Source organism: Panulirus ornatus, chromosome 12 (assembly GCF_036320965.1).
Source record: "Panulirus ornatus isolate Po-2019 chromosome 12, ASM3632096v1, whole genome shotgun sequence".
In the NCBI taxonomy this organism is placed as follows: Eukaryota; Metazoa; Arthropoda; class Malacostraca; order Decapoda; family Palinuridae; genus Panulirus; species Panulirus ornatus.
The window spans coordinates 1,140,092-1,151,841 of record NC_092235.1 but is presented as its reverse complement, the minus strand read 5'-3'; the positions used below and the strand labels follow the sequence as shown (position 1 = coordinate 1,151,841).

Below are 11,750 nucleotides of genomic sequence, written 5' to 3'. Positions count from 1 at the left end.
ATATATATATATATATATATCCCTAAATACATCCCATTCCTCCCCCACTCCCCTTACTTCCATTGTTCTCACCCTTTTCCATTCTTTACTCAGTCTCTCCTGGTACTTCCTCACACAGGTCTCCTTCTCAAGCTCACTTACTCTCACCACCCTCTTCACCCCAACATTCACTCTTCTTTTCTGAAAACCCATACAAATCTTCACCTTAGCCTCCACAAGATAATGATCAGACATCCCTCCAGTTGCACCTCTCAGCACATTAACATCCAAAAGTCTCTCTTTCGCACGCCTGTCAATTAACACGTAATCCAATAACGCTCTCTGGCTATCTCTCCTACTTACATAAGTATACTTATGTATATCTCGCTTTTTAAACCAGGTATTCCCAATCATCAGTCCTTTTTCAGCACATAAATCTACAAGCTCTTCACCATTTCCATTTACAACACTGAACACCCCATGTATACCAATTATTCCCTCAACTGCCACATTACTCACCTTTGCATTTAAATCACCCATCACTATAACCCGGTCTCGTGCATCAAAACCACTAACACACTCATTCAGCTGCTCCCAAAACACTTGCCTCTCATGATCTTTCTTCTCATGCCCAGGTGCATATGCACCAATAATCACCCACCTCTCTCCATCAACTTTCAGTTTTACCCATATTAATCGAGAATTTACTTTCTTACATTCTATCACATACTCCCACAACTCCTGTTTCAAGAGTATTGCTACTCCTTCCCTTGCTCTTGTCCTCTCACTAACCCCTGACTTTACTCCCCAGACATTCCCAAACCACTCTTCCCCTTTACCCTTGAGCTTCGTTTCACTCAGAGCCAAAACATCCAGGTTCCTTTCCTCAAACATACTACCTATCTCTCCTTTTTTCACATCTTGGTTACATCCACACACATTTAGGCACCCCACTCTGAGCCTTCGAGGAGGATGAGCACTCCCCGCGTGACTCCTTCTTCTGTTTCCCATTTTAGAAAGTTAATACAAGGAGGGGAGGATTTCTGGCCCCCCGCTCCCGTCCCCTCTAGTCGCTTTCTACGACACGCGAGGAATACGTGGGAAGTATTCTTTCACCCCTATCCCCAGGGATAATATACACATATATATACATACACACACACACACACACATACATACGCACATATACACACACACACACACACAACACACATATATATACATATGAAAAACGTAAGAAACAATTTAGGAAACTGAAACTTCTAGCTTGAAATGAAATGGAAAAATGGATGTCACATAATGGTTCAACCTCTGGCTATGGAAAAAGGAAATGTACAATTTATTTACACAAACGTCAATAGTAGTTCTCATCAAATTGACCACTGTATCAATAAGCTTCAATGTCTAAGCTACATTTTTTCCAATTTCAGTGATGGATTGCGCAAAAGATGCTTGTGTCATGAGAAGAGTGGGAGGTGGGTTGGTTAGAAAGGGTAGTGAGTGGTGGGATGAAGAAGTAAGAGTATTAGTGAAAGAGAAGAGAGAGGCATTTGGACGATTTTTGCAGGGAAAAAATGCAATTGAGTGGGAGATGTATAAAAGAAGGAGACAGGAGGTCAAGAGAAAGGTGCAAGAGGTGAAAAAAAAGGGCAAATGAGAGTTGGGGTGAGAGAGTATCATTAAATTTTAGGGAGAATAAAAAGATGTTCTGGAAGGAGGTAAATAAAGTGCGTAAGACAAGGGAGCAAATGGGAACTTCAGTGAAGGGCGCAAATGGGGAGGTGATAACAAGTAGTGGTGATGTGAGAAGGAGATGGAGTGAGTATTTTGAAGGTTTGTTGAATGTGTTTGATGATAGAGTGGCAGATATAGGGTGTTTTGGTCGAGGTGGTGTGCAAAGTGAGAGGGTTAGGGAAAATGATTTGGTAAACAGAGAAGAGGTAGTGAAAGCTTTGCGGAAGATGAAAGCCGGCAAGGCAGCAGGTTTGGATGGTATTGCAGTGGAATTTATTAAAAAAGGGGGTGACTGTATTGTTGACTGGTTGGTAAGGCTATTTAATGTATGTATGACTCATGGTGAGGTGCCTGAGGATTGGCGGAATGCGTGCATAGTGCCATTGTACAAAGGCAAAGGGGATAAGGGTGAGTGCTCAAATTACAGAGGTATAAGTTTGTTGAGTATTCCTGGTAAATTATATGGGAGGGTATTGATTGAGAGGGTGAAGGCATGTACAGAGCATCAGATTGGGGAAGAGCAGTGTGGTTTCAGAAGTGGTAGAGGATGTGTAGATCAGGTGTTTGCTTTGAAGAATGTATGTGAGAAATACTTAGAAAAGCAAATGGATTTGTATGTAGCATTTATGGATCTGGAGAAGGCATATGATAGAGTTGATAGAGATGCTCTGTGGAAGGTATTAAGAATATATGGTGTGGGAGGAAAGTTGTTAGAAGCAGTGAAAAGTTTTTATCGAGGATGTAAGGCATGTGTACGTGTAGGAAGAGAGGAAAGTGATTGGTTCTCAGTGAATGTAGGTTTGCGGCAGGGGTGTGTGATGTCTCCATGGTTGTTTAATTTGTTTATGGATGGGGTTGTTAGGGAGGTAAATGCAAGAGTTTTGGAAAGAGGGGCAAGTATGAAGTCTGTTGGGGATGAGAGAGCTTGGGAAGTGAGTCAGTTGTTGTTCGCTGATGATACAGCGCTGGTGGCTGATTCATGTGAGAAACTGCAGAAGCTGGTGACTGAGTTTGGTAAAGTGTGTGGAAGAAGAAAGTTAAGAGTAAATGTGAATAAGAGCAAGGTTATTAGGTACAGTAGGGTTGAGGGTCAAGTCAATTGGGAGGTGAGTTTGAATGGAGAAAAACTGGAGGAAGTGAAGTGTTTTAGATATCTGGGAGTGGATCTTGCAGCGGATGGAACCATGGAAGCGGAAGTGGATCATAGGGTGGGGAAGGGGCGAAAATTCTGGGGGCCTTGAAGAATGTGTGGAAGTCGAGAACATTATCTCGGAAAGCAAAAATGGGTATGTTTGAAGGAATAGTGGTTCCAACAATGTTGTATGGTTGCGAGGCGTGGACTATGGATAGAGTTGTGCGCAGGAGGATGGATGTGCTGGAAATGAGATGTTTGAGGACAATGTGTGGTGTGAGGTGGTTTGATCGAGTGAGTAACGTAAGGGTAAGAGAGATGTGTGGAAATAAAAAGAGCGTGGTTGAGAGAGCAGAAGAGGGTGTTTTGAAGTGGTTTGGGCACATGGAGAGAATGAGTGAGGAAAGATTGACCAAGAGGATATATGTGTCGTAGGTGGAGGGAACGAGGAGAAGAGGGAGACCAAATTGGAGGTGGAAAGATGGAGTGAAAAAGATTTTGTGTGATCGGGGCCTGAACATGCAGGAGGGTGAAAGGAGGGCAAGGAATAGAGTGAATTGGAGCGATGTGGTATACCGGGGTTGACGTGCTGTCAGTGGATTGAAGCAAGGCATGTGAAGCGTCTGGGGTAAACCATGGAAAGCTGTGTAGGTATGTATATTTGCGTGTGTGGACGTATGTATATACATGTGTATGGGGGGGGTTGGGCCATTTCTTTCGTCTGTTTCCTTGCGCTACCTCGCAAACGCGGGAGACAGCGACAAAGTATAATAAAAAAAATAATAAAAATATATATATATATATACTTTTCTTTCAAACTATTCGCCATTTCCCGCATTAGCAAGATAGCGTTAAGAACAGTGGACTGGGCCTCTGAGGGAATATCCTCACCTGGCCCCTTTCTCTGTTCCTTCTTTTGGAAAATTAAAAAAAAAAACAAGAGGGGAGGATTTACAGCCCCCCGCTCCCTCCCTTTTTAGTCGCCTTCTACGACACGCAGGGAACACGTGGGAAGTATTCTTTCTCCCCTATCCCCAGGGATAATATATATATATATATATATATATATATATATATATATATATATATATATATATATATATACATATATATATATATATGTATATATATGTGTATATATATCATAGAACATACAAACCTCCAACAGCCAGGATCGAACCCGGGACCCCTGTTCAAGAGGCAGGCATGCTAACCGCTAGGTTATGGGCCTGGCTCGCATAGCGGTTGAAATGCCTGCCTCTTGCACAGGGGTCCCGGGTTCGATCCTGGCTGTTGGAGGTTTGTATGTTCTATGAAGGTGCGCGTTCATATGTACTTTATTCGTATATATATATATATATATATATATATATATATATATATATATATATATATATATATATATATATATATATATATATATATATATATATATATATACCCGTACACACACGCATATATACATACCTATACATTTCAACGTATACATATATGCATACAAAGGTATATACATATATATACAGGTACATAGTTCACACTTGCGCCTTTATTCATTCCTGTCGCCACCCGGCCACACATGAAATGACACCCCCCTCTGTACGGTTGAGTTGATAGGACGGAAATCAGGTCTTCTTCGTCTGTTGTACTCAATGAAGCTCAGGCGGCCTTTGTAGATTTATTACAACAAAACGTGTACGTCCATCTGTAGTACTCTGGGCTATAGTCTTATGACACACTACGACACACTCTAGTGAACAGTGTGACGATGCTGGCCAGTGTGTCCCCTCAGGTCACACTGACAGGGGTTATATGGGAGTCCGTCAACACCCATTCAACAACGTGTTCAAATAACAGATCAGCTCTTACGTGTTCAAACATCCTGATTAACAGTAGCCCGTGGGAACAGTGAGCCCGTGGCAACATGCATCTAACTCTATGTAACTCACAGTAAAATGATAATAACAAATACCTAATGAAAAACTAATGGTAGTGTGCGTGAGTCTTACATTTTGCTGGGCCACAACCTGGCTCAAGCTCCTGCCAGCCATGATAAGTTATGGTTATACATGAAATAATACTGAATATAAGAGTACAGAAATAAGCAAATTGTAGGTATGTACAAGAGTTATTCCTATATCAACTAGTATGCTTGAGAAGAGGGATAACACACTTTACAATTATTAGATTATCATAAAGATATATACATGGATATTATATATGGTGTACACAAAATCAGTATGCAAATGAAATGAAAAAAATCAAAAAATCAAACAACTTATTGAATACATATTATTCTGGAGTTAGATTTCTCCTTAAATAAGGAAGTGCTGCTGCAACTACCTTCTGAATTCTACATTAGATACCTTATGTCGTAGACGACAATATAACATAAATACTACGAACACAAATATAAGTGCAATAAACAATGAAACAATTGAAATTCCAGATATATGAGAAGCGTACTTAAAAGGTACAAAAGCCAGAACATCTATTGTAGAATCTCGATCGTCCTGAACCATAGATGGAAGATGTTGGATCTTTACTTCATTGATGATTGATAAGTTGATGTTTTGGGGGATTCGTCCTAAACTCGGGATAGTTCTATCAGTTTGTCCCAAATAATGATCATGAGTGCCGAACAATTTGAAACTTGAACTGATAAGAGTACATTGTTGTCCTAACTGAATGTGTCCCAGAAACAAATAAGATGTGGGATGATTGGGTGGGCAATGAATGAGAACATTTTGTGGTTCTGGAAAAAACAAGACGTGATATTTGTCCATACTTTCAATAGAAGGTTCAGTAACAGTAATTTCCTTAAAGGAACAGGAATGAAGAACATTTTGTTGATGCCCTAAAAGTAGTTGGTACTTACATGAGTTTGTTTGTAAATCATGAAAAACCAAGGAATGGGGGGGGGGGGGCAAATCAAGTTGTCAAGCAATGGTTTATGGCACAATGCTAAATCATCCATGGAGAGATGTGCAATCAACGAGGAATTAATATTATATAAGAGAAAGTTCATGTTATCAGCAAGGATGATAGTCTTTTGCAACTCTTTTGTATAATTAAAAGAGAATGGTATTACGTTCACAAGGCTGTAAGTATTGGAGTCAGTGAATGGTATGTGGATAATGACCGCTTCGAGGATCACGTCAACCGTTAGTAAGGAGTAATAACTGGCCACGTGATGCAGAGGGAGAGCTGGGGTGCAACCGAATTTCGTCATCGCTTGTTTAATGATACGTGTGAGTTCCGAGAAGGGAAAAAATGATGGTGTGATAACTTGGTTTACCAGATTATTAACATCTTCCAATAAGCCAGTGAAACAATGTGCATGATAAGTGATCTGAAACATATAAACTATCAACCTATGTGGAAATAGTCACTATAGCATATATGGGATTAAGAGACTTTGACAGTAGTGCTACATGTTGTGTCAAGTTATTAACAGTTAACATTATGTCATTCAAATATTTAGAATGTTGTTTTAAGATCTTAGCTTTAGCCTTAATATACCTGTTGTTAAGAAGTTGTTGAAATTGTAAGGATCTAACCTGATTCCTAACTGAAGTTCTTCCTGAGTAGCAATATCAAACAAATATGATTGGAGGGAACCTACAAAGTTAAGCAGACCTCTCTTGCTTCTCCTTCGCTTTTTCGTGTTCATCCTGGCATTAGTATTTACTGGAGATTCAATGCCTTGTATTATGTCATACAGAATCACACAGGTACTATTCAATTTCCAGGTCCACTGGTTTAACAAAGATGGAGGTGGCGATTATTTTAGATGTCTTGCTTGAGTGACAATGTAGCACCTGGGTTGAGCCCAAGGACTTGTTACCCTCCTCCTTTCCGTCTGTTTTTCTGTCTCCTCTTCACAACACTCCCGAGAACCCTCCAGCAAACTCCACCACACTCCCCTTCCTGCCAAACCCTTCCCTCTACGTCGTCAGTAATCAAGACAGACATTCATAGTTTTATATGCAGCTACCTGCTGGACCTGGACGATCATTTTATGTTAACTTATGGTTCACATTCTGGCTTCATGACCACAAGCTGATAGCCCTTAAATCCAACCACATATATACATCCTGTTATACAACTGATGTTACTGTCTGACGTATGTATGGTGCGGCTTGATGACCTTACCTGCTGATGGTCATTAAGTCAAACATGTTATCATGTTGCAAATATCGTGATTTGTATGTTTTGTTGTGTGGCACAGTTTCTGGTGTAGATATCTTTAATAACCTTTACCAGTTACTATCCAGTATAGTGAACGATAGACAGACTTACGTGTTACAGACTCCGTATGATAAACACCTGACGAATCTCGACACAAACATTTACTTGTTGGGTAAGATCAGAGAACGAGTCGTCCAGTGGCAGAACATAAACCTACAACACGTAACAACAACAACAACAACAACAACAACAACAACAAGCAACTGTTATGTGAAGAGCTAGTTATTCAAAGTGAGATGATCACAAGGAAGTTAGGGATATAGAAGAGTAGGAGTGAGGTATAAGGTGGAGGCCCAGCCACCGTGGCTGGTGCTATATAGAGCAGTGAGGGATAACACCATATCTTAACCCCTGGTGATGTGTGAGCTTATAAACACTGGTGGTATTTATGGCGGCCACCAACCAGGAAGTAATGTTCACCAGGTATTGCTCTGCTCTACACTGATCCAACAACTACAAGGATAATGTTGTTATAACCTTCTTGATCATGCTGGTTATAGAAGTATTATAGATACATGTTGGTGACACAAGGATAATGTTGTTATAACCTTCTTGATCATGCTGGTTATAGAAGTATTATAGATACATGTTGGTGACACAAGGATAATGTTGTTATAACCTTCTTGATCGTGCTGGTTATAGAAGTATTATAGATACATGTTGGTGACACAAGGATAATGTTGTTATAACCTTCTTGATCGTGCCAGTTATAGAAGCATTATAGATACATGTTGGTGACACAAGGATAATGTTGTTATAACCTTCTTGATCATCCCGGTTATAGAAGTATTATAGATACATGTTGGTGACACAAGGATAATGTTGTTATAACCTTGATCGTGCCAGTTATAGAAGCATTATAGATACATGTTGGTGACACATCATAATGATGGTCTCGTCTGGTGTCCACATAACCACAGTACGTTACTACAGTACATACAGTAATATCAGTCGTAACAACACTATGTATGTAGTCGTGATTACCGTAACATGTGAGTGGCAAGATTGGATGACGTAACGTAACAATATCAGACTTCATCATTCTCAATAGTTTAGGTGGATCATGTAATATTTGGCGTTGCTTCATGTTTTATCAGATGATAAAATGATGGTTGGCCAAATGACCTTCACAAGTCAGTGGTCATTAAATCCCACACAGCAACCAACCACTCAGGATGACCAGGAGGGAGCCACCTGGTGCAGACCAAGTGTACCAGCCTGGTGGAGAGGATCAACTGCTCCACCTCAGGATAAGAGCTGCTCAAGTTCTGTAGTGAGGGACACTCCAAGTGGCATGTGAAACTACCAGTCTTAGTTATAAACTACCGCCCGGCTGGCCGGTGGGTGGCTGTGGCCAACATGAACCCAGGGGCTACACACACACACACACACACACACACCGCCCACTGACCTGACCACCGGCCGGTGGGTGTGGCCAACATGAACCCAGGGGCTACACACACACACACACACACACACACACCGCCCACTGACCTGACCACCACCACTGTGACCTGACCACGTGTGGCATGTAGCTCATCCTTGGACAACATTAATCAAATACCCAGACAGAATTTTTATGTTAGATAAAAGACATTTCTTGATAGTAAACATAAGAAATGATGACGAAAGATAAGGGACGCTATTAGAGGTAAATATTTTGTTAAGATATGAAATACTCTTCCTCAAACTAGCTCCCTGTACTGTATTTTATTTTACATACCCAGAGGAAAATATATTCTGTGGTTAATCACTATAAATGTTCATGTTTAACAGGTTTTCTATTTCTGATAGTATTTCACTGATTCAGGTTTAAGAACCTTAGTTCTGAACAACCATTATAATGCAACACAATACATATTTATCATAAATAAATCATTTATCACAATAACCATTATGTTTGTACCAGATTCTTTACGTCCTCAATCACGTTTGTTAATATATAAGGAATTTTTCCGCCACATTTCAATACATAACATATATCTACACGTGTGGAAATATATGTATATGTTTTTATAAATTTTTCTTTGGCTTTTATAATCAAGGTGTAAGATATCCGTCTGAAGAAAATACTAGATAATATTATAGGTTATGTGTGTGTGTGTGTGTGTGTGTGTGTGTGTGTGTGTGTGTGTGTGTGTGTGTGTGTGTGTGTGTGTGTGTGTGTGTGTGAGCGCACATAGGAGTGAAAACATATTTTACACTTACAAGGTTAAGAGACGGGGCAACACGAGTGTACAAATCCTTCCTCAAAAGACTCACGTGATAATGATTAAAGTAGTACACACACACACACACACACACACACACACACACACACACACACACACAGAGCGGCGCCAGGCTGGAGGCGGGGCATCGTGACGTCACAGGCAAGTCCCTCCCCCCGCCAGATCCAAACATGTGTTGTGTCTGGTGATGGCGGTTCAAGATTTCCCACATTTATATTGATCTTTACATTATCATCCACTCCCAAAGTCACCTGGCATTCTTGTGTTTCAACAACAGACGTGATATATGCAACACCAGGCAAACATTGTACCATTATCTGATAGGTTAATTGGTGCACAATCAAGAACCAGTGAATTTCATCGCCGCCATAAGTAAGTAAGGAAGGTGACTTTAATGATGATAAATACGACCTGGTATGGCTGTGTCTACACACTACCGCCATCTGGTCAACATTGTACATACCAACATTTAAACTGTGACATTCAACCACAAGGTTTAAAGTCGCTCATGAAAACGCGAACTTAAAATCTATCCATTTAAATCTACCATTCATCAATAAACATTTAAACACCGTCATTTGAACGTAAACCTTCCAGCTGCGTTATTTTACCAGAGTCCTTTAAGATACGTCATATAAACACAAAACTTAAATGTACGTTAAGCTTGTGCAAACCATCATTGAAATCTCAAGCTTTTAAATTAGAATTGTAATGAAACTGCGAACTTTTAACTCTGTCAAATTACAGCTATTGTACAAAATGATTTACTTAATTGACAAATTTTAATGTCAGTTAATTTAACGATATCCTTTGTGGTTCATCTCTGAAACACAAACCTTTAAACTTTGTCTCTAGAACTGAACACAACCATTAAGTTTCATAACTGGAATGGAAATTTGGATAATCTATCAAAATTCGTCATATAACGCGAACTTTTAAATCCTTCCATTCAGTTGGGCCGTTACTTGCCTGGCTGCCATTCATAATATGTCCTTTTATATTGTATGTTGACTACGCTCTCATTCATTCGTCATTTGGATCGTCTCACTGATATTCCATTCATAAACTTCATTCCTGCAGCTTATTTTTGACCGCCATGTTGCTTCCTCAAGGTTTATAATTCTTTGTGTATTTAATAATAGAAGATTCAATGATATTTCTCGTGGTACTGGAATTAGAGTTAATAATGCCATCTCAGTTATTAACTCTAACTCAAGTACCACGAGAAATATCATTGAATCTTCTATTACTGAATACACAAAGAATTATAATCTTAATATTAGTGATGGTCTATACAAATTGGATAACTTTAATGTTGATAAAATGTGTAAACAATTCACCTTCTTGTCCACATAATAAGTTTATGATACGCTTGTTGTCTGTCTTGGACAATCACATGTTTACTATATGGCATCCTAGCTACGTCTCTTCGTTGTACATCAACTGACTGTTATATTTCTCTCTTGTGTCTCCCATGATGATGTGAGTTTTACACGAAAGTGCACTTGGGAACTTATCGTGTTTATTTTCCCCGTGGACTCATAAGAGTATACTTGATCACGTGCAAAATTGCGATCCTTTTCAATATATATATTTTTTTTTTTTTTTTTAATTTTCCAAAAGAAGGAACAGAGAATTGGGCCAGGTGAGGGTATTCCCTCAAGGCCCAGTCCTCTGTTCTTAACGCTACCTCGCTAATGCGGGAAATGGCGAATAGTTTTCTCCCTTATCCCCAGGGATAATATATATATATATATATATATATATATATATATATATATATATATATATATATATATATATATATATATATATATATATATATATATATACATATCCTTCAGTACGTTTACTTTCGATAATGAGAAACAGAAGAATAAGCCAAGCAAGTAAATTTCGTCAAAGACATCTCTCTTTTCTAAACGATGCCTCGCAAAGATTTTCATTAATTCAAATTGAAGAAACAGACGTATTTTCTATTGTCTGGTTAGCTCAGTGGTAGAGCGTGAGTCTTACACACTCAAGGTCGTGGGTTCGAGACCCACACCAGACATAATTTTTGTCTTTTTCTTTTTTCATTTTGTCCGCATCACATGTGTGCAACATTCAGTATGTTCGTCCAACGTTATAGTGAAGATCTTCACAATAAATTGTGGTTTTCGACCTTATCTGAAAGGGTCAGGTCCACCAAGACGTCCTTGAAATCTTCCAGAAGCTTCTGGCGATCCTCCTCCAACTGCTGGGCACATCAGAGTTAACATGGGCCGGACATCGGTTGTGGAACGACTTAATCTGCTTCCGGTAGTTAGCAGGGATGATAATGAGGGCTCTCACCTCATACCAGGTCAGCTTAGTTCCAGCCTAGTGCTAAGTTCCAGTCTATCATTTAGTTCCAGTCTATTGCTTAGTTCCAGTCTATTGCAACG

The 11,750-nt window shown here is 39.6% G+C and overlaps 1 non-coding gene across 1 annotated transcript; it reads left to right on the top strand.

Moving 5' to 3' along the window:
- Positions 1-11,305: 11,305 nt before the first annotated feature.
- On the top strand, positions 11,306-11,377 carry TRNAV-UAC (transfer RNA valine (anticodon UAC)). The gene has a single exon. It is a non-coding gene; the product is annotated as a tRNA-Val (tRNA).
- The last annotated feature ends 373 nt before the right edge of the window (positions 11,378-11,750 follow it).